Consider the following 23,999-nt stretch of genomic DNA (forward strand, 5'->3'; position numbering starts at 1 on the left):
GTAAATGTGTGCATTATTCAGCATTCCATCCATCATTTTGTCTTTTTGCTTTTGTCGCCCTAAGTGGGAAAGGCATGCCCAATCGTGGGTCCCGTACTCACTGTGCCATTGGATTGAAGCTCGCCTGGCTGATGAGAGGTTTTACTCCGAAACTGGTCCCAGGCTGCTTATTTCTGGTCCAGGGAGGACCTAGCTTGGCAGTTCGGGCTGGACTGTTCCCATTAGGATCAAGACAGATTTCCATGTGGCTGGGTCCAGACTCAGGTGGCATGGTGAGCAAAACAATGATGGATTAAAACCAGATCTTTGTGACTGGGGGTGAATGTTTGCTTTGTATGCATTGAATTCTGTCCATCATTTGATCTTCTTCCTGGAGACTGATATACAGGTTGTCATATTTATAACTGAATAATACAGTCATTATTTCAAGTGAGAGACATTTGAATTGCAGAAAATGTTCCATACTATGGACATTTCTACAGAACATTAGTCTCCTATTTATAAATAATGGTTGTATGTTTGTGCAATACATGTAACAGAGCTACATATGTCGAAAGGTATGTATCATGCCATAATTACATACGACACAGGTTCTCAGTCGCCAATACAAATATGTTCCCTTCACAAGCACTCATTTTCATACATCCTCAAAGAACATGATCTCACAGACACACATGGCAGCCCAGTCCTACTTTGTCTTGCCAAAGTATTTTGTTCAAACCATATATCTGACTCTCTGGACACTAGGCTTAGTCAATGAAGCTGAGCTCATGATGATTTTCACCAATTAGAAGTAGGTCTTACTACAGAAAAGATTGGAGACCCCTGCCATCGAGCCTGCTAAAATTGCAGTGCCCAGAGATGCTGTGCTTCGAATTACTATTATTGGTACATAGCTATACTAACTCATTCATAATATTTAAATGGTGACGTGCCATGTGATGTCACTAGTGATGCAATTTGTGAAATCATCATAACATAATTTGCAGTGAATTAGAGGTGAGTTATGGTTGTGTTGCTCTTTTGGTGAATTTCAGCATTTGTTTAGGTTTAAAATTATAACCAAATTGTGAAAACAACTGATGTTTTTTTAAAACGAATTTCTCTGGTTTTCTTACCCATTCTTATATTTGTCTTATATACACTCTCCATTGCGAGTTTATTTCATGAAAAGTGATATTCATATCCCTGAAAAAAACAAAAGTGAAGGTGGGCTGATGTTTAATTCTAACTACACAGAAAATGTATCGCACATGATACACAAAAGGTCTCTTAAACCCTTAAACTTATCTGCCACCCTCTCTGATCTCAATCACTTTAAGCTGTCACCATTGCCATGACTTGAGGAAGGTGGAATATGAAACATGAATGAGAAAGCGAATAAACATGTGGATAAGTGTCTTTCGATTATTTAGTTAATCAGTGATATTGCACAGTATGTATTGCAGTGCTTTAAATGGAAACATAGGAGTACAAGTGCTCACTATTTAGAGTACCTATTTGCTCCTGAGAAGTGCCAATACTCTCCCATCAAATATATTGCAGCAGTGCTGAGAAGCACAGGCCCTCCTCGTTCAAATTAAAAAAGTGCAGGTACTCAGGACCGGCAGTACTTGCCAATTTATAGCACTGATGTATAGTGATACTTTGGGGCATGTACAAGGAGTTAACGCCGCCTTAGCTGCACTTTTCCGACGGTTTTGCAGCAAGATTTTTAACGCCTTATGTACAAGCTGCCGCTAACCTCTGTTTGCGGCAGTTTTCGACGAAGACGTCCATATAAAAGATCGAAACTTCTGTCAGCGATAATGAATGCAAAGGAGGAGTTCCCGTGGAACCCAACTTCGCGCTATGTACAAGGGAATTCTGGAAGGTAAAACTGCCTCGAACTGCTGTTAGAGGCAGTTTTTTAAGACCAGAAAATAGCTGGTCTTAAAAATGGAGATAACCCTTGGGGTCTCATTTCAGCAGGTTTTGGTGCTGGACAATGCTCCAAGCACTGTTGTTGCGCTGCCCTGCAATAAAACTACAGGGCAGGAAGGCGCACCATCAATAAGATGTGCGCATTCCTGGGCCTCACTCCTGAAAAGTGTTGCAGTGCTGTGGCGAGACAGCGTTTCAACACTTTTCACTACCCTCTTATTTCGACACCACGGATGGGCTGTATTCACTGGACAGTGCTCCATGACGCAAGTAATGACAGAAATGTCTGGAATCCTGATGTATCTGTCTGCGTTAAAGTGACGCATTGCTGCAGTTGTGTCAAAACCATCATTCAACTCCACCACTGCATGGGCCAGTCCAACCCTGTGGCACTGCATCAACCTTAAGTCTGCCATCATGCCGGCATAAGGTACTGATGCAGTGCAATTCTTGATGGGTGCTCGGATGTCGGCGCAGTTGGAGATCCATTGGTGGCGGTTGCATATTGCAGTGTCATCGTCTGTAGACATTGGTGGAGTGGTGGTGCTGAGGGAGTTGACGAAACATACTTTGGTGGCCTTGATCCAGCTGAGAGGGGGGCGATGATGGTGGTGGTGTATGGTGGGCATGGTGAAGACGTGATGTATACAATGATGATCGGTCCAGGAGAGTCTGATGGTGTGGCTGTAGCTGAAGGTCCCGTTGGCGGAGGAGACGTGCTCGACTGTGTGTCCTGCTATGAGACTTGCTACGGTGACTAGCTGCTCGAATCTGATGTTGGGGAGTTACCCCAGGAGAGGGTGGTATTCTGGTCACTGGGGTTGTCCAGGTGGAACCTGAGTTCGCCGAGTAGGATGTTGTCGGTGGATGGGAGAGCCTGTTGGGCAATGAGGTCAACAATGGTATCCGTGAATGGATTTCCATGGCCTGGGGGGTTGCAAAAAACACAGTTGATCGACAGAATGCAGAACAATGTCTTACATTCACCCCAGTACAAAGATCTGGGCCTTAATCCATTGTTTTTTTGCACTACACACCACCCTAGGTCAGACAATGGCTGTATGCAAATCCGCCTTGACCCTGTGCCTCATGGTAACAGTCCATCCCGAACTACCGAGCCATGTCTTTGCTAGACCGGAATCAAGCATCCAAGGACCGGTTTCTGGCTATCAGACTTCTTCAGCCTGGATAGTTTGACCCCAGTGATGTGGAGAGCCTGGGACTCACGTCTGAGCCTACCCAGCCCTCTCGGGGTGAAAATTGCAAAAAACACAGTTGATGGACAGTATGCAGAACAATGTCTTACATTCACCCCAGTACACAGATCTGGGCCTAAATCCATTGTTTCTTTGCACTACACACCACCCTAGGTCAGACAATGGCTATATGCAAATAAGCCTTGACCCTGTGCCTCATGGAAACAGTCCAGCCCGAACTACCAAGCCATGTCTTTCCTAGACCGGAACCAAGCATCCAAGGACCGGTTTCTGGCTATCAGCCTTCTTCAGCCTGGATAGCTTGACTCCAGTGATGTGGAGAGCCTGGGACTCAGGTCTGAGCATACCCAGCCCACTCGGGGTGAAAATTGCAAAAAACACAGTTGATGGACAGAATGCAGAACAATATCTTACATTCACCCCAGTATAAAGATCTGGACCTAAATCCATCGTTTTTTTGCACTCCACACCACCCTAGGTCAGACAATGGCTGTATGCAAATCCGCCTTGACCCTGTGCCTCATGGGAACAGTCCAGCCCGAACTACCGAGCCATGTCTTTCCTAGACCGGAATCAAGCATCCAAGGACCGGTTTCTGGCTATCAGACTTCTTCAGCCTGGATAGTTTGACTCCAGTGATGTGGAGAGCCTGGGACTCACGTCTGAGCCTACCCAGCCCTCTCGGGGTGAAAATTGCAAAAAACACAGTTGATGGACAGTATGCAGAACAATGTCTTACATTCACCCCAGTACACAGATCTGGGCCTAAATCCATTGTTTCTTTGCACTCCACATCACTTAGGTCAGACAATGGCTGTATGCAAATCCGCCTTGACCCTGTGCCTCATGGGAACAGTCCAGCCCGAACTACCGAGCCATGTCTTTCCTAGACCGGAATCAAGCATCCAAGGACCGGTTTCTGGCTATCAGACTTCTTCAGCCTGGATAGTTTGACTCCAGTGATGTGGAGAGCCTGGGACTCACGTCTGAGCCTACCCAGCCCTCTCGGGGTGAAAATTGCAAAAAACACAGTTGATGGACAGAATGCAGAACAATGTCTTACATTCACCCCAGTACAAAGATCTGGGCCTAAATCCATCGTTTTTTTGCACTCCACACCACCCTAGGTCAGACAATGGCTATATGCAAATCAGCCTTGACCCTGTGCCTCATGGGAACAGTCCAGCCCGAACTACCAAGCCATGTCTTTCCTAGTCCGGAATCAAGCATCCAAGGACCGGTTTCTGGCTATCAGCCTTCTTCAGCCTGGCCTGGGGGGGGGGGGGGGGCTGCTAATGAGGGTGCCACAGAGGATGGAGATGGGTTTGCTCCGGATCTGGAAGTTGAGGTGTTCCAAGGTCACCGTTGGGTCATTGGAGTGCATGTTCAGTCAGACTGTGCTTCGGTGATGGCAATGCCTCAACTTGGACGGTCGAGGTGGCCCTTGCGGGTGATTTAGTAGCCGTCAGTGAATGCGATGTCCGTTCTGGAGCAGATGCTGTTCCTTGCAGGCGATATGGTGTCCAGGGTTGATGTCAAGGAAGATGTAGGCAATGCAGGGGTGGACTGTCAGAGAGGTAGGGTCATTGGTGCTGCAATAGTTTTCGTCAGTCCTTGTACATATGCCTCCACATGTTTTAAACCATGCTTGATGTTTGAAATGAGTATGTCAGTGAGCCACTCAGACATTAACCTCTACTGATCAACAACTTCTTAGCTATTACCAGGGTCCAATACATATTTTCTTGTTTTCAGAGATGTCTACAGAGAGACCGTGCACCAGAACATATTCTACTTGCTAAATCCTGTTTTTTCTATGGTCCGCTTGCTATTTTGGGCTGCATGTTTGGTCGATAGGACACACATGCATCATTTTATGTCACTGGTTTATCTTCTCTAAATCAATTTCATCCTTGGGACCTTTCAATAAAATTCCCTGCTTGATGATCATTTTCGGAGATATACCGGTTAATTTGTGAGGGAGGTATATGTTAGACTTAATGTTCCACATCTCCAATAACTGTCCCGTCAAGTGAATGTTAATGTATACAACATTTTTATATCTAGGTCTTCTTATCACACTTCTACTATTTTTAAGCTCTGTAAATACCATGTATTGCTATTACCCAGTTCATGGAACTCAATGTAATAATAACTTTGGAAAGATGGAAGATTGGTTCTACTTTGTTTGGATTTAAACTCATGACCTCCAGTGCACGGCATTTACCAGTGACGAGCACCCAGCTCACTGAGCCCTAAAGGATGTTTAGTTAAATCCTTATAGCTTAAGATACAGACAATTTCAGATGTGTTCCGCTTCTTGCTAAATCTGTATACCCTTATTATTTCAGCCCCAACAGTTGGCCCATCTTATGCCTTGTTTCAGTTCAGGATTTAGACCTGGTTTGATAGTATGGGCTTAAGTTACAAAAAGGGCACACATAAACCATTTACACACATACGCTGATATTGATATATAGATGTACAACATTTTAAAATTAAAAAAGGTTCACAGTATTGACCCCAGAAGGTTGCATCAATCACTGTTTTACAGGTATCCTAAGGTAAGGGAAGGTATTCATTTGTATTCTTACAATGCAGAACTGTACGAACATTGTGGGAATTCAGTGCCAATGTTTGATTATACATGCCTTTTCTTTGTTTCTTTCGGTGAAGAAATGCCTTCCCTCATAGCCGGAAGGGTTTGGTCATGTTCCATTCCCTGTCCAACCTTGCAAAATGATTTATTCCAGCCTTTGGAAGGAGTAAATCTCCCACCATTTTGGCTGTATTTTGTTAAATCAATTTGTTTTACTAAGAAATAGCATCACTTCATCTTATGCTTCCAACAGCAACATTTGTATTGTGTTCCACTGGAATAAATTATGTGCATTGTTTCTGTGAAAAGCAAGACATAATTTTCTTATTTTGAACATAGATGTATTGACCAATTCATGAACTGTATTTTATTGTACTTTAGTAGTTCCCTTATAATAGCACTACTAAAGTTCCACAAAATAGTATTCACAAACCTTGAAGTGTAAACCTCTACCTCTCCTATCAATTCTATGGGGGAGACCCTCACATATGTAAGTTTACTATTTACTAGTGAATGTGGGCGGGACCAGGGTAAGTGACTAGAAAAAGGGGAGAACTTACTACTGAATGGGCAGTGTGTAATGAGGAATAACACAGGGTTTTGGTAGGGCTAGGGACAGGTTTACAGAGAGATGTGCACCCATCCCCAAAATACATTGAGCCATATGTAGAGCGAATATAAATAATCATTTCCAATTAGTAATTTTATCAGAATTGCTATTCGGAAATCACTATTCCTTAAGTACTTTTTATTTCATACTTGTGATTCTTAGTGGGTTATAAATCAACCTCCAATATGAATAATAATGAGTTAGGAATCGCAGCCATCACAGGGATGGTGGCCTGCTGAGGTCACCTTTGAGATGGTGGTTAAGTGTGAATGTTTTGCAAATGCATTTCGATCACAAAAAATGTATACATACCAATGCGATTCGGTATTTGGAAGAGATGTCCGAAACACGTCCCTTGCAAATACCGAATAGTGAAATCCAAATTGCAATTTGTTAACCAGTTACTGAATTGAAATTTAGGCTCTTTACATTACAAAAACATTCTGTGAATGGACCTGTTTGAGACTAGAAAAATGCTTCGTACATATGGCCACTAATGTTATGTTATGTTGTGTTATGTTATGAGCATTTATTACGCGCACAGCTGCTCCAGCAAAGGAGCGTCCTGGCGCCCGACAAGGTAACAACATAACACAGGCTTAAAAAGGGAAACTAAGGGAAGCAGATTTAGGGAAATAGGAAGGTCTTAGCAGCCCTACGAAATGAGAACAAATCACCAAGGGCACGTATCTCTAAAGGAAGGGAATTCCACCAGGCCGCAGCACGTACTCGAAATGAGCGGCAGACAGCACGGCTACGCTTGAACCGTGGGACTACTGCAAGTTCAAGGTCCGATGAACGTGGAGAACGGACCGGAACATAGAGACAAGAGATTCAGAAGAATCTGGGCAGGAGAGCCCTTGAGGATCTTGTGAGACAAACAGAGCACTTTGAATTGAATCCTCTGCTTAATCGGCAGCCAATGAAGAGAGCACAAGGTATTGGCAGCGGAACAAAACCTGGGTAAACCCACGACTGCTCTAGCGGACGCATTTTGCACGCGTTGAAGACGAGTGATTTCGGCCTGATTTATCCCTACCAAGAGGGAGCTGGCATAGTCGAGCCGAGAAATCACCGTCGCCTGCACCGCAAGCTGCCTGGTCGAGGCGTCAAAGAATTTTAGCACAGGTCTTAAGTCACGCAGGATACCAAAGCAGCAAGCAGCAGTTCGCTTTGTGTGGCAGACAAAGCTACGGGTAGGATCTAGCCACACCCCGAGGTTTTTTATCTCCGAGACCGGAGTCGGAGTGAGACCAAGCTCTGAAGGCCACCACATATTGCCCCAGAGTTCCGCTTGCTTGCCGAAGATCATGATTTCCGTCTTTTCTTTGCGTTCAACTGGAGACAGTTGGAAGTCATCCAGCTGGCAACCGCCCGAAGTCTATTCTGGAATCTTGGGGCATCCAAACCTGAATCCCCGCTGAGCGTGACCGCCGGCTGAGTGTCGTCAGCGTATGACACCATGGTCATACCCCACCACTTGACGACCTCAGCCAGCGGCCTCACGTAAAGATTGAACAACGTGGGGCTCAGCGAGGATCCCTGAGGGACTCCAAGGTCCAGAGGGTAAGATTTAGACTGATGGGGCGGAACGGCCACGCAAAAAGATTGGTCAACAAGAAAGGAGCGGAACCACTGGAGAGCAGGGCCAACGATGCCAGCTTCCTCCAGGCGCTGCAGAAGAATCCTGTGCGAGACGGTGTCAAAGGCGGCGCTAAGATCTAATAAAACAAGCGCCGCCGTTTGACCTGCATCAAGCACAGTGCGCAGGTGTTCCACCATGAAGAGGAGGGCTGTCTCCGTGCTGTGCCCAGGTCGGAATCCATTCTGCGTGGCATCCAAGTTGTTGGCCCGCGTGAGATGGTCTGAAAGGGCAATATTTACATGCGCCTCTGCTACTTTTGCCGGCCAGGGGAGGAGCGATATTGGGCGATTGTTCTCAGGCTTGCTGGCGTCCAGAGACGGCTTCTTCAAGATAGGCATAACCACTGCCTGTTTCAACTTGGCGGGAACCAAACCAGATGCAAGCAAGGTATTCATCAAGGAGCAGACCGGCAAAAGGTTGAGAGATGCGGAGTCTCTAAACAAAGCTAGCCTTAAAGGGTCTGCCGGAGACCCAGACTTGACTTGCTGAGCCAGTTTCTTAAAGCTTTCAGGTGTTAGGCAGGGAAGAGAGTGTAGGACATCCTGCACTGGGGGGCTAAGAGGCCCTTCGCCATAAGGCATAGCCGTGGGAAAGGCTCGGTAGATGGCTTGGACTTTTTCAAGAAAAAAGGCCGCCAAGGTTTCACAATGTGAAGTGGGACAGGTTTCGTTCACAGAGGCCTTTTTTGCCACCAGATCCTTGAGGGCCTCAAAAATGGTTTTAGATGGATTAGTGCTGTTGCAGAATTCAAGAGCATAGAATACCGCACGCGCTCTGCAGACAGTGCAATGGTAGGATTTGACGGTGGCCAGATACATGGCTTTTTTACTGGTGTCATACGTTTTCCGCCATTCTCTCTCAGCGCGTCTACACGTACTTTTAAGTGCACGCAGAGATTCATCATACCAAGGACTAGAGTCCCGTAATCCGCATTTGCTCAAGGCCACTGGGATAAGGGAATCAAGGGCCCTGGTAACCCATTCACAGAAACGGTCATAGCCAGTTTCCACATTGTCTAACGGGCCCAGCGGGTCCTCAGACAGAAGACGATGGAAATCCTCGAGTTTTAGTTTACTCCAATGTCGTCTGGGGACAACTCGGACCGTGGGTTTAAGAGGGGGCTCATACAGTGGGCATTGGATCGTCACCAAAAAATGATCCGTCCAGGCCAGAGGGGAAGGAGTAGAGACCCTTGCCTCTGCGAGATTCGTAAAGAAGGGGTCCAGGGTATGTCCACCTACATGGGTGGGATACGTAATCAGTTGGGACAGTTGAAAGGCCTCAAGATCGGCCAAAGTGCTACTCACGGCAGGCACGGTCAGATTGTCAAAATGGAGATTCAAATCCCCGAGAATAGAGAAATTAGCACACCCTACAGCCAACGTGCTAATTATCGTCTGGGAGGGCCTCCCTGAATGCCACGTCTCTGCCTGGCGGACGATAGATCAGTATGCCTGAAAAGGAGAAATGGGGGGTGATGGAGATCTTAAACAAGGCACTTTGGCAGCTTGCGATTTTTTGACCTCTCCAATCACAGGGGTAGCAGGATCTGACAGCAAGCGCTATTCCCCCTCCTCTAGTAGAGCGATTAAGCGTGTAGACCGAATACTCAGAGGGGAAGGCCAGATTAAGAATAGCCGTGTCAGTCTCCTGTAGCCAGGTCTCAGTCAACAGAAAATATCAGGTGACTCCTTTTCAATGAGGTCATAGATATCTTGGTAATGTTTCACCAACGACCTAACGTTCAAGTTCCAAATACTAAGGTCATGCAGGGAGCATTTACTTCCAGAAACAGAATCCTCACCGATACAGCGTGAGGGGGTACCAAGCGACCACCTGCCACATGCACACTGGTGAGGGCCACACATCGGACTCACCCGAGACACGTCAAATGTCGGGAGACGCTGTCTAATGGACACAAGAGCGTCCCTTGAGTAGCAAAGCATCGCATCCAACACAAAACCACAGATCGGAGTCCTGCCCTGTCCTACGTGTCCGAGCGCGGACAGGCGCAGACGGGCAGGACTCTGGCATGACTCAGGCTAAGCGAAGGCGCGCCCGCTGCGCGATACCGCTGCGCTTGGCGGGGGGCATTAAGTAGGTGTCCCTCACTAGCTCCTGCGCACTAGAGCGCTCGCAGATGATGGCGCCTGATCACACAACCACTCCACTCCAAGATGGCGGCTGAAAAGTAACCCCACCCCGGGAACCGGACCCGCTCAAGCAGCGGTGCGATCCGATTACAGTGCAAGTGAAGGGGCAGTTTAAAATCAGGGAATAATAACTCAAAAATAAAGCAAATACGAAATAGGTTTTTTAAAAGCGGCAGTTCAGCAATAAAAGCGCGAAGCGCTAAGCAGCGGTGCGATGCCTTGTCAGGGCGAACCCAGAGGCAGCTCGCCTTAAGTAGGTGTCCCTCACTAGCTCCTGCGCACTAGAGCGCTCGCAGATGATGGCGCCTTATCACACAACCACTCCACTCCAAGATGGCGGCTGAAAAGTAACCCCACCCCGGGAACCGTCCCGCTCAAGCAGCGGTGCGATCCAATTACAGTGCAAGTGAAGGGGCAGTTTAAAATCAGGGAATAATAACCCAAAAATAAAGCAAATACGAAATAGGTTTTTTAAATGCAGCAGTTCAGCAATAAAAGCGCAAAGCGCTAAGCAGCGGTGCAATACCTTGTCAAGGCGAACCGAGAGGCAGCTCGCCTTAAGTAGGTGTCCCTCACTAGCTCCTGCGCACTAGAGCGCTCGCAGATGATGGCACCTGATCGCACAACCACTCCACTCCAAGATGGCGGCTGAAAAGTAACCCCACCCCGGGAACTGGACCTGCTCAAGCAGCGGTGCGATCCGATTACAGTGCAAGTGAAGGGGCAGTTTAAAATCAGGGAATAATAACCCAAAAATAAAGCAAATACGAAATAGGTTTTTTAAAAGCGGCAGTTCAGCAATAAAAGCGCGAAGCGCTAAGCAGCGGTGCGATACCTTGTCAGGGCGAACCCAGAGGCAGCTGGCCTTAAGTAGGTGTCCCTCACTAGCTCCTGCGCACTAGTGCGCTCGCAGATGATGGCGCCTGATCACACAACCACTCCACTCAAAGATGGCGGCTGAAAAGTAACCCCCCCCCCGGGAACCGCACCCGCTCAAGCAGCGGTGCGATCCGATTACAGTGCAAGTGAAGGGGCAGTTTTTTTGTTCAAATCTGTTTTTATTGTGAACACAGCGATAAGCCTACAACCCCTTATCGGGGCCGGCCGCGCAGAGAAAAGCCAGTAGGTATAATTAACCAGGGGAGGTGGAATCATTAACCCAGCACCCTGCCTACAACCCCCGGAGGGGGCCGGCCGCGTGGCTTAGGGGAGAATATACCAAGAGGTGGCCATATGCTGGCAATGTGTCGTTGTGCGGGGGAGGCGCGTATGGGAAGGAGAGCAGTGGTGTCACATTTTCAAAGGCCCAACAGGGACCAAACTGCCCCAAAGAGGGGCGGAAGCCAGAGTGGCAAGCAGGAGAGAAGAAAAAGTCGGAAGAGGAGTGAGCAGTGGCGAGGTGGAGAGGGGCCAGGGAGGTGTGTCTGCGGTCGCCTATAGGAGAGTTAAAACGCAAACCAGCACTGGGGGAAGCGACTAAGAGCATAGTCTGCTTGGATCAGCAGGGACGAGGGCGTCCTCGAACAATTGCAGAGCGCGGAGCCTAGGAGGCATGTGGCGGGCATAGCTGATGGAGCACAGGTGACGCACGAGAGGTTCCCACACTGCCTTGAAGCGTACCCCCCTCGATTGTATCCGCGCCGTGAGCAGCTCCATGGTCAGGACCTGCCAGAGGCGCACGAACCAGGAAGCTATCGGCGGTGCCTCAGCCCGCTTCCAGTACAGAGCAATGAGTTGCTTGGCAGCGCCTAACATGTGAAGGGTGAGGATCCAGTCGCTGCGCGTGAGGGCTCTAAGTGTGGGGGGTCGAATGCCCAGCAGGAGTGTGCAAACCTCTTCAGGGAGGGGAAAACCCAACACCTTCTTAATGTGACTAAGGCCCTCCTTCCAAAAGACAGCCAGGGCAGGGCACGACCACCAGATGTGTACGAAGTCACCAGTCGCAGTGCCACACCTCCAGCACAGCGGCGAGGAAGTGGGGAACATTTTGCTGAGTCGCAGGGGGGTGTAGTACCATTGCGTTAGCATCTTGTACGCGTTTTCCCTCTGCGGGATGCTGCGGTAGGATTTGGGGATGTCATTCCAGAGCCGAGTCCATTGAGATGGCGTGATTTCAGTGCCAGTCGCCGTCTGCCACTGCCTCTGGTAGGGATGCGCGGGCGGAGTGGTGGGGTGCTGCAGGATGTTGTAAATTTGGGAGATAAGTCGTTTCAGTCCCCCGAGGGAGCGTGCCAACTTCTCAAATGGAGTATACGCCCTGGAAGCAGCCTGATACATGTCGTCTCCCGAGACACAGTGGCGCAGCTGCGCATACTGTAAGCTGGCGGTTAAAGGGAGGCTAAATTCTTCCCTGCAGTCCAGCCATGATTTAGGCGACCCACCGAGAAAGAGATCTCCTGCAACCCTGCAGTCTCCTTGTGTCCAGCTCTCGAAAGCTCGGGTCCGGGCAGCAGGGGGAAAGTGTGAGTTACCTGCAATGGGGGTGTGCGGAGAGGGGAAAGTGGTTAGACCCTTGGACACTGCCACTCGGTCCCATACTTCAAGAACCGTCCTCGTGGGGACTGCCATATATGCGCTTCTGGAACGCGCCACCCGCGGTAACCAAGGCAGGTCCCATATGGTGAGCCCCGTGACCACTCGGTCCATGTGGAACCAGTGTTTGTCGCTTTTGCGTGCACCCCATTCTATCACGAACCGGAGGTGCGCCGCCCAATAGTAGTGGAGGAGATTCGGGCAGGCGAGGCCACCCCTGTCTCTCGGTTCCATGAGGACTTTCTGCGAGAACCGGGGTCGCTTGCCCCCCCATATGAAGGACGTGAGGTCGCGTTGGAGGTTCCTGATGCAGTGGATCGGGATCGGAGTGGGGAGGCACTGGAAAACATAGAGAATGCGGGGGAGGACCGACATCTTGACCGCATTGAGCCGCCCCAGCCAGGATATCATCAAGGGTTTCCATTTCCGCAGGTCTGCCAGGACTTCCTTGCGGCAAGAGGCCCAGTTTCTGGAGGACCACGAGTCGAGGTGGGGTGTGAGGTCCAGACCCAGGTATTTAATGTGGTCATCCGCCCAACGGTAGGGCGTGACCCCCTTCAGGAAGGAGACCTCCTCCTCGGGGATGGTGAGGTTAAGCGCCCAAGATTTGGTGTGGTTAATTTTAAGCCCGGACGCCTGCTCAAACAGTGAGAGGGCTTCGTGCACCGCTGGGAGGGAGACCCGAGGGTTCGTAAGAGTAAGAATCAGATCGTCCGCGAACAGCGCTACCTTGTTGGTGCGTCCCCCGTGGGGGATACCATGAATGCCAGGAGCGTGCCTAATCAGCTCCGCCAGCGGCTCAACCGCTAGAGCGAACAGGAGCGGCGAGAGCGGGCATCCCTGCCTCGTGCCCCTGTGAATCGAAAGCGGCGATGTCAGTTGGCCGTTGACCCGAATTCTGGCCTGTGGCCCGAGGTAAGGGGCCATGCACCTGGAGATCATGTTAGGGCCAAGACCTAGTTTCTTGAGAACCGCCCATAGGAAGGTCCAGTCGACCCGGTCGAAGGCCTTCTCTGCGTCCAGAGAGAGGAGGCAGGCCTGGATTTTCCAATGGTGCACCTTTCCCACCAAGTGCGCCAGCCTACGAACATTGTCGGCTCCCTGGCGATCCCGTATAAATCCCACCTGGTCCGGGTTCACCAATCCCGGCATGTGTGGGTCCAGCCGTTTGGCCAGGATCTTAGTGTAGATCTTGAGATCGGTGTTAAGGAGGGCGATGGGGCGATAGGAGGCACACAGGTCGGGATCCTTCCCAGGCTTGGGGATCAGGGCAATTTCCGCCAGGCCCATATCGGGGGACGTGCCAGTGGCGTCAGAGAAGGAGCTGTAGAGCCGCAGCAGATGCGGGCGGAGCTGGGTCAGGAACAGGCGATAGAAGGCCAACGGCAGGCCGTCCGGTCCCGGGGTTTTCCCCACGGGGAGGTCCTTGACAGCTTCCGTTATTTCCTCCTCCAGCAGAGGACCCTCCAACGTGGCTGCACACGCCGGGGACAGTGGGGACCCCTCGAAATCCGCGAGGATGGCCTCCCGTGCCTCCGCAGAGGTGGGCTCCTCAGCATACAGAGAGGAGTAGTAATCGACAAATGCAGCCTGCTTGGCCTTCTCAGAGGTGGCGCTGGTGCCATCCTGCCGCTTGACATTGGCGATGTGGGCCCTAGCGGCACGTGCCCGAAGCCTGCCGGCCAGTAGGCGACCAACCATGTCCCCTCCCTCGTAATATCGTTGCTTGAGCGCTAGCAGGGAGTGCCCGGCCTTGTTGGTGCGCAGGGTGCGGAGTTGCCCCCTGAGATTGGCGAGAGTTCTCTTTGACGCCCGCGAAGGGGAGTCCCGGTCCCGGGCCTCTGCCAGTTTGATCTCGGTAGCCAGGTCGGTTTCCATCTTGAACGCTTCCCTCCTCCGCGCCACCGCCAGGGAGGTGATGTGGCCCCGAATGGTGGCCTTGAAGGCATCCCAGACCGTGTGGAAGGGCAGGTCAGGGGTGTCATTAACGGCGAAATACGAGTCTATGGCGTCACGGATGCTGGCGACGTCGTCCGGGTCCCGAAGGACCCTCGGCGGGAGCACCCATCTGCGTTCACGAGTGGCGCGGGCCAGGGGATCCTGAAGCAAAAGTTCCACGTGAGCGTGGTCCGACAGGGAAATGTCGGATATAGCGGCAGCTAAGGAGTCTCGGGCCAATTCAAGGGAGGTGAAGAGATAGTCGATCCGGGAGTATGTCCGATGGGAGTGTGAGTAGAAGGAGTAGTCTCGGGCCCCCGGGTTGTGGTAGCGCCACACGTCCACGAGTCCCAGGTCGGTAAGTTGCGTTCTAAGGGTAGAGGACATTGCTCCCGCACCATTAAAGGGGGCTCCCGCACGATCTAACTCGGGGTCCCAAACAAGATTGAAGTCTCCGCCCAGGATCACATTAGTGTCGCCCGATGGGAACTGATCCCGCAGAAGTGCCTGGAGGTATTTGTCCTGCGACTGGTTGGGCGCATACACACATCCTAGAGTGAACTGTGCACAGCCCATCTGTACCGTGGCTCGGAGGAACCGCCCGTCAGCGCTTTTGAAGGGTTTCACGGATCCCCGCCTAATGCCAGCCCTGCAGAGGATTGCCACCCCCGCTGTCTTGGTGTCAGAGGATGCCCAGAACTGTGTGGGGTATCTAGGGTGCGCCATGCGCTTGATGTCCCCCCTGAGAAGATGCGTCTCCTGGAGGAGGATAATGTCAGGGGAGTGGTGTAGGAGGTAGCGCCATATCTGCTTCCGCTTGTTGGGGGAGTTGAGCCCTTTGACGTTGAGGGAGAGGACCTTCAGGGGTGTAGGGATGTTCGCTGTCATAGCACTAAGGGGGAGTGGAGTCGCGCAAGACCCAGCTTAGCAGACCCCCCCGCAGAGAGGACAACCGCAGCCTCGTCTCGCCTCCAGCGCGCCAACCCCCGCAGGACCCACCATGCCACCCCTCCGCAAGCGCGGGAAGAGAGTAGTAAGAGAGGGCAGTGTAAGAGAGAAGTAGGAAGAGGAAAGAGAGAAAAAAGAGAAAAGGCGCAGAGAAGAAACAGAACCAAAACAGGCCAACAGGGCCAGTGTACATTGTCCCAGGTACCGGACATCCTCTACCCGAGGGTTTGGATGAACTCAGGAATGTCACTTCCTACGGGACAAAGGGAGGGAGCGGAGATCTGGGTAGGTGAAATGAAATCAAGTCGTCTCAGAGTCCGTTCACCCCGCTGCCTCAAGGTAGTCCGGGGGTGTGTCGAGCCGTGGGGTCCACACGGTCCATTCAGGCGCCTATAGGGCGCCGGGGCTTAGTGGTGTGGCACATGTCCTGGTAGAGGCAAAGGGTGTCGTCCATTCCCTCTGACCCCCGCTAGTGAGAGGGGGGGGGGGGCCACCCCCAAGAACAGTGGGGTTAGGTCACCATGGTGCATGAGGACAGATCAAAGTGCCCAGAGGGCGAGCGTGTGTTCAGGGCAGCTTGAGTCACAGTAGCAATGGTCAGCGGCCTTCCGGAGTCGAGGGGCGATCCCCACCCTCAGAGCCAGAAGCGATAGGTTGGGAGGCCTGCTCCTCGCGGTCGCCCTCAAGGGAGCGGATGTGTGCGATGATGTCTTGCTTGGTCTGCGAGGCAGAGAGTGCGTCCACCGGAGGGGACCGTCGAAGTGTGCGCACAGTGGACCATTCTGAACGTGGAGGGGCCTTCCCCGAGTGGGGAGGGCGAGTTGGACTGTGGTCCGGGGACTCCGGCATGCCTAGCAGTTGTGCCGCTTCTCGATAGGACCTGAGTGCCCTGCGCTTGCCCTCCCACCTGAAGATGAGAGCAAAAGGATGGCCCCACTGGTACGAGATGTTGAGGGTCCGGAGCCTCTCTGTGAACGGGCGGAAGACCTTTCGTCTATGGAGTGTGGTGGGGGCTAAGTCCTGGAAAATCTGGATCTTGTGGCCCTCATACCGCAAGTCCGGGTTGTCCCTAGCCGCCTTCAAAATGGCCTCCTTCTCAGTGAAGTAATGAAGTCTGGTGACGATGTCGGGCAGGAGGCCCGCTTTTCCTCCCGCTCCAAAGACTCGGTGTGCGCGGTCGAGGCGCGGCGGGGGGGCGTCTTCCTCGCCCCACACCGCTTGCAGGAGTAGGGCCACGTAGGCCATGGTATTAGTCCCCTCTTCTCCGAGTGGCACACCCTGTATGCGGAGGTTGTTGCGGCGTCCCCTGTTTTCCAGGTCTTCCTGCTTGATCTGGAGCTGGATATGTTGCTCTTCAAGGGTCGCCACTCTCTGCCAGATCTGTTCTAGGTCTTCGGTGCGGGAATCGACCGTTTTTTCCAGGCCGTCGACCCGGTCGCCAAGGTCGGTGACTTCCTTGCGTAGTTCTTTGACGCATGTATGGACCTCCGTCCTGAGGGACCCAATCTCAGTCTTTAGATCAGCCATGAAGGAGGACATGAAGGCCTGTGTCACCGGTGGGGAGTCGGCTGGCGGTGGGGGTTTCCCCCCCGATGATGGTGGGGGGCCCCCGGAGGATGATGGCGAGCCCGCCTTGCCCCACATGGAAGCCACTGATGCCCCTCTGGTCGTCGTGGGCGGGGGTCCGGCTTGTTCCCCTTGCCGCGGGTCATGGTCCACTCAGGGTGTCAAAGGGCAGTGGGAGGCTGGGTCAGTCACTGCGCACAACCCCTGGTCGGTGGTGGGGGATAATTTGGGGGAGGCCGCGCTGGCGCCTCTGTGATCCAGCCGCCCGGGTCCCACGGTCAGGGGCTCAAGACCGCGAGGCAGGAGATGGCGGTGCGCGCCTCGGCCCTCACGAGTCCGAAGCCGGAGCAGCCCGCTGACAGAACGCGGGACGCACTCAAGCAGTAGTAGGCCAGTAGTAGTCCAGGATGTGAAGGGGCCGCTGGAGCGGGGGCTGATGGCGCAGCCGGGGGGGCAAGGTAGCGTGTAGGCCGGGGAGGCGTCAGGGAGGCGATGGCAGCAGGTGCTCCACGGCAGGCCGGGCTTGGGGCCTACAGGCAGAGGGCCTCCGATGGTTCGTGGCGTGGCGCAGCCTCCAGGTCCCGCCTGGGTCAGGATCCACCCCCAGCGCGGCGCCCAGCTGGCCCCGCGGCGGCGGCAGAGGAGTGTCCAAGAGGGCCCCCCGGGCGTCCCAGCAGCAAGAGGTCCGGGGTCAGGGGGAGAAGATGGCGGAGACCCCCGGGGTCCTTGTATGTTCGCAGCAGGGCCGTCTAGTCTGTAGCGCACCAGGCTCGGCAGGAGAGGAGAGTAGCGGAGAGGCGGCCAGAGGATGAGTCCTGTAGAGCTGGGGCCCACCAAGGCGCAGGTCTCGCCAACATGCAGCGTCGGGTCCGCTCCCCAGACCGCTGCCTATGTGCCCATGGCAGCAGGGAGCACTCAGGTAGGGGTCGTCTGCACGCGGGAGCCGGTCCTCCACCAAGGGGGGAAGATGGCGGGCAGACCCGCGGTCGGGCCCCGCTATCGCCGGGCCCCTCTGGGAAATGGCAGGGGGGGGCGGCGCGCTGCAGCTCACCAGATGAGTCCAACGATGGGCGAGGGAGCCGTGACCAGGGCTCGTGGGCAGGGGGCCTCCGGCGACCCCTCCGGTCTGGGCCTGTTGTTCCCGCCAAAGCCGGGGGCTCGCGTAGACGAGGCGCCCAGGCCGTTGCTGTGTGCCCCGCTGGTGGCAGCCCGGCTCCGGCAGCTTCGGCACGTCTTGGCTGGTGTCAGGCAGGTTCCGCTGATGGGGTGGAGCTGCAGGAGGGATCAGGGGTGCTCCGGAGCCTCACCCGGACCGCAGTGTCGGTCCTCTCCGTGGGAGCCGGTCCAGACGTCTCGGCAGCAGGCCCCGCTGCAAGATGGCGGCCAGCAGCCGATCACAGGGACCTCGGAGATTAGTGCTGCGACCGCGTGTGTTCTCACAGCCGCGGCTCGCCGCCAGAAAGGGTCACCAGCAGGGTCGGCAGTGCACAGGGGGTCCCCAGGAGTGGATACCCCCCGAAACTACGCTGAATCAGGCTTAATAGAGCAGCGTCTGCTCACATCGCTGTCTCGGCCACGCCCCGTGAAGGGGCAGTTTAAAATCAGGGAATAATAACCCAAAAATAAAGCAAATACGAAATAGGTTTTTTAAAAGTGGCAGTTCAGCAATAAAAGCGCGAAGCGCTAAGCAGCGGTGCGATACCTTGTCAGGGTAATTCTATTACTAATGATAAACTACACTTTTCAATTTACCAAAGCCAACAAAAGGACTCAAAACAGTAGCAAATTACTCCAGCTCAGAGCTGGATCAAGTTTCTCACCACACATGGCAAACAACCGGCACTGCAACAACCCCATTCACACCTCCCCTCAGAAAATAATAAAAGTAGGGACTTAGGAAAAACCCACAGGAAATCATATTAAATTAAATGTAATTATTCTTAAAAAGTTATATATATAATATAGATATCATTAAATGTTACAAAAGTTTTAAAAAAAATCATTTAACATTATAATATTTTAATACACCTTTTTAATTTAATAAATTAATGTGACATTAATGTTATAAAAATAATTACATCACTTTTAATTATTCAATAATCACTTTTAACAATCATTAATGCATGAGAAAAATGTATTATTTTCTTTAGGTGAGAATCTATTTTTTAGCTTCAGAAAATATTTTTAATTTATTATGCTTTGATTAATGAAAGACAATTCAAAATTAATTTATCAGTGCTGTAGCATTTTTGCTATTTTATTATAAAATTAAAACTGCAGCTTTTATATAACTTCATTTTTGTGTTTACTATTTTTTGAGTAAAATAAACGTTTACTTTTCCCTATACTTTACCACAGGGAGACTCCACAATCCGGGTTAGAATCTTGAAGTTTAGAAGTTCGATGACTTAAGAATGCATAGTTGAAAAAATTAAACAAAACGATAATGATAGTAGTGTAACTACTACAGCCTCGTTTTCAACCAATAACTTTCTAATGTGTTTGTTCCACTTTGCGAAAGAAGACCACCTTCACTGAAGAAATAAACACAACTGATTGAGACATATTTTAGAATATATTCAAACTCTTTTAAGGACAGGCTATGGTGTATTTAGCACATGTTGTTCGTTCTGTGACCTGACCTAAATTCGTTTTTTTTTGCATTCTTATCCGAAACCTGGCGAACTACTTACCTTAAGAAAATGTATTACACCTCAACCTTGTCTGAACTACAGCGGTTTGGACTGAACAGTCAATTATGTGAATCCACATTAACCCACTGTTTATACAGTTTCAGAATGACAAAGCGTGCCTTGCCAATCTCATACCTTCCTGTAGGTCTCAAGCCTTTGAATTTGAAAAATGATTTTCCATTTTTAAGTGCATCAGCTTTTCTGATATAATGATTCAAGTATTCCGTTTTCATGATATAAATGTTATTTTCATCATCTTAGCGCAATAAATCACTTTTAGTAAGTCACAATTTGTTCTCGGCGTGTCACGGTTATAACACAGGGAACTGATTACTCACACACCGTTTGGCGTGCAGACCAGCAACAAGGGCAGAACATATGCATGATAATTCTGATTCCATGCAGCTATTTTTCTAGGCGACCACAAATTCAGTAACTGACCATAACGTTGGAAGTAAAAACTCCATTTTCTATTATTAAAACAGAGCTATTCTTGTGCCAAAACGTATTGAATTGTCAAAGCAGAAGTCAGCAGAAAGTGGTCACTTTTATTGGATTCGTAGGCAGAGGTCATTATGTGAAATTGCTTTATTCTTGCCTCCATCTGCCAAGAAACCACTTGCTGTTTATGTGCAGTCTGAAATGTTGTCCTTAGACCCATTATGATGTTTCATATATTTAAGAGAATAACATATTTACAGTTATTCAGCGTCGCGTGAGCGCGATTTAAAATGCTTCTACAATTGGAATGATGAAGCCAGCTGACTGAGTTATCACATAGAATGTTTGCACTTGCTGCACGAGCAATGGACTACACATATTTGGCAGTGCCCGCCCCCTCCTGATAGAATGTATAGACCTCTTGTTGCATTGCTCACTCTGCCATTCAGGGTTCCTGCCCAAAACAGTTTCCCTGATTGTCCTGTGTGCCATACCACTTTAAACAGGCATTTCTTTCGGGGTCATATGGGTATCCTGTATGCTCAGACCTGAAAGGGCACCATACTAGTGCAGTCACACGTGTTCTTGATGCTCTGAACCCCACTGGATAGCTAATGCTCTAAGATCTTCATCGCCAAATTATATATAGCGCAGTAAGGGCGTAAAAAGGTGACAAAGTAACATTCTTTTGCGAAACAGCAATATTCACATGGGAGAGACAAAGCAACCAATCACACACACTGTTCTAGAACACCAGGGCTGAACATTTGGCCATACCAGAGCACAACAATCTCAACACCCAAAGCAGCACAGTATTTCCTCCCCTGTAGCAACCAACCTAATGCTCACACATCTTGTTTACTTTACCAACCCCTCCCTGATCAATTAGAGCTGCTCTCCTCAGAAGCCACAGACAGCAGCCTCACCTGTGTAGATAAAAAGTATCTGTGCTACTGTAGATGCTCTACTGCTGTTACAAGGTTGCACACTAGTACTCTAGGTGCCCTAATGCAGTCTTGGTACACAACCAAATCTCCGCAGGCAGATTGAAGGTGCTGCCCACTAGCCACTTACAATAAAGATAGGCTTCAAAATCCTCTGAGAAACATTCTGTTGGATTTAATGCCCCCAAATGGCCACAGAGATACACAAGCCCCAAATTCCCCAGGGGCACAATGGAGCAAAGTGATCCGTAAAGGCTTGTTGACCACGAACAAAGACACAGAACCAAACACCAGCAGACCTACCAGAGAACCACAAAAAATATCACAGGAGTCGGATGACCATTTTAATGTTACAAGACTAAATATAGATACTTTTTCAGTCCCTTGCATAACATTGACTACAATGCAAGACTCCTACATGCAGAGCACAATGATAAAAACTCTGGGAATGCGTCCCACACACAACTCAAGTCACCGGCTCAACCTACAATTAGCTCTGCCTCCACTGAATGTCCCATATCAAAGCCATAGAGCTAGCTCTCTCATCATACCACAACCCACCCGGAAACACACTATGCTGCACTACCCTAGAACCTGTTCCAGGACTCCCTAGAAAAAATAAGATACCTATAAGCTTACATGGAATATATTTCTCAACCTGGGAATCTATTCTATTTCACTTAACTTCTTCTGTAATTGTACATGCAATAAATCTATTTTAACATCTAGTATCACTGAAGCATGCTGAACAGACCTCAGTTACATGTGTTCATCATATAAAAATACAATTGTTTTCAATTTAAAGTTACATTACCTACTGTTTAGTAAACCACATGTACTTACGTAAATGTTTGGTGTAGCTGGACAACATTCTTGAACTTGGCCATTTCTGCAGGGTCACCCCCAACCTTTTTACCTTCACCCTCCTGTTTTCTGAGCCCTTTTTTGTTGGCTTTAAGTAATTTCCACAGTTTACCACTGCTAACCAGTGCTATAGTAATTGTGCTCTCGTCCATAAATATGATAAGATTGGCTTGCACCTAACTGGGACCATTAATTTCTATTGTATGAAAGTGGTACTACATGTACCCAGGTTCTGCAAACTAAATGCTACTAGTGGTCCTGCGTAGGATATAGCAAAGGGTTCACCCAAACGTAGTCACTGAGACCTGGGTAATATCAGTACTGAGAAAGGGGGGTCCCAGCAATCAACAATACAATAAAGCCATTGAGAACCAATAAATGAAAACTTAATTAGCCCACATTGTTTCTTATTCACAATGTAGGCATGCGATAGTTAACCTTAGTTTAGATACACAATAATACAATGCATAGTGCCCCGGGGAGGGGTGTGGTATAGTGCAAGGTGGTGTGGGTATAGAATAGTGACAATAAAAAACAGCCAAATGGTCTCACTGTACTATGTAACAAATTCAGATATAGACAAAGAAAAAGACCGTTGATTCAGTACAACATTAGGTAAAAATCATGCTCCACATTTCACACTGAATGATTGAATGATGGGGTGAAGCTGAATAAATATGAAAGCTGTTGACGTTTCGACCCTCTGGTAATTGCAGGCATTAGTTGTAGCCTTGCTGCGGGGTCTTCATCAGGACGGGGGCGGGGCAGGCAACCTATTTGGTGAATCACAAAAAGTACAAGGCTGTTCCTAAAAAGGGTGAAGTTTATCTGTTGGTGACTACTCTGAGTCGTGGAGGAACGTGTGGGTATCCACTGTGTTGGATATAATGACCTCACACACCCTTGCAGGTGTCATGCTTCATCATCGGCAATGCTCCTCGTTGGGTCGGCGGTACAATACCCAACGGGCAACACCTCAAAGAGGGGCTCTTTGGCGGAGATCTTTTTCCAACTGCCGTATGGGTGAAGTGTGGGTGAGGGGCCAGTGGTATGTAGATGTGAGGAAAGAGTTAAAATTGGAGTAAAGGGTACCAGGATCAAGTTTATTCTAGCGTTCCCTTATTCCAAATTAAAATTGGAAAAATAGAATAGGCCATTTGGCTGTTTTTTATTGTCACTATCCTATACCCACACCACCTTGCACTATACCACACCCCTTCCCGCCCCCCCCCCCTCCCCGGGGCACTATGCATTGTAATATTGTGTATCTAAACTAAGGTTGACTATCGCATGCCTACATTGTGGATAAACAACAATGCGGGATAATTAAGTTTATACATTTATTGGTACTAAATGGCTTTATTGTATTGTTGATTGCTGGGACCCCCCTTTCTCCATACTAGTAGTCCTGCAGCACTTATTGTGCCATCCACTTAAGTAGCCCTTTAAACATGTCTCAGGCCTGCCATTGCATCATGTGAGTGCAGTTCTTGCCAGGTGTAAGCCTTACTTTTTAATACATATGCCATCCCTTGAATAAGCTCTAAACAGCCCAGAGGGCAGGGTGCAGTGCATGTAAAAATCTAACATTTGACAGCAACATGCCATCAGATTGAAATTCATAGCAAATAGTTAATCCCGTATGACATGATCAATAGAAAATATTAGAATGTGGTTTCATATATGGCTATAACCAGTTTAGAATTATTAATATAGTGTGCCATACGCTAAGCTGTAGTTTTTAGCAATCCATCTAGTGTCACGCCTAAGCTCCGTTGTGGCGGAGCGCGGAGCCAGCTATTGTTAAAAGGGAACCCATAAACAGACTCAGTAGCCCCTGTGGCTAGCTAGAAGATCATCCCTAGACTCTGAGAGAAAAAGCCTCATGGAAGCTAGTTCAAATTCGGTACGGGGAAAAGAGATTTT

This window comes from Lissotriton vulgaris, chromosome 6 (assembly GCF_964263255.1).
Source record: "Lissotriton vulgaris chromosome 6, aLisVul1.2, whole genome shotgun sequence".
In the NCBI taxonomy this organism is placed as follows: domain Eukaryota; kingdom Metazoa; phylum Chordata; class Amphibia; order Caudata; family Salamandridae; genus Lissotriton; species Lissotriton vulgaris.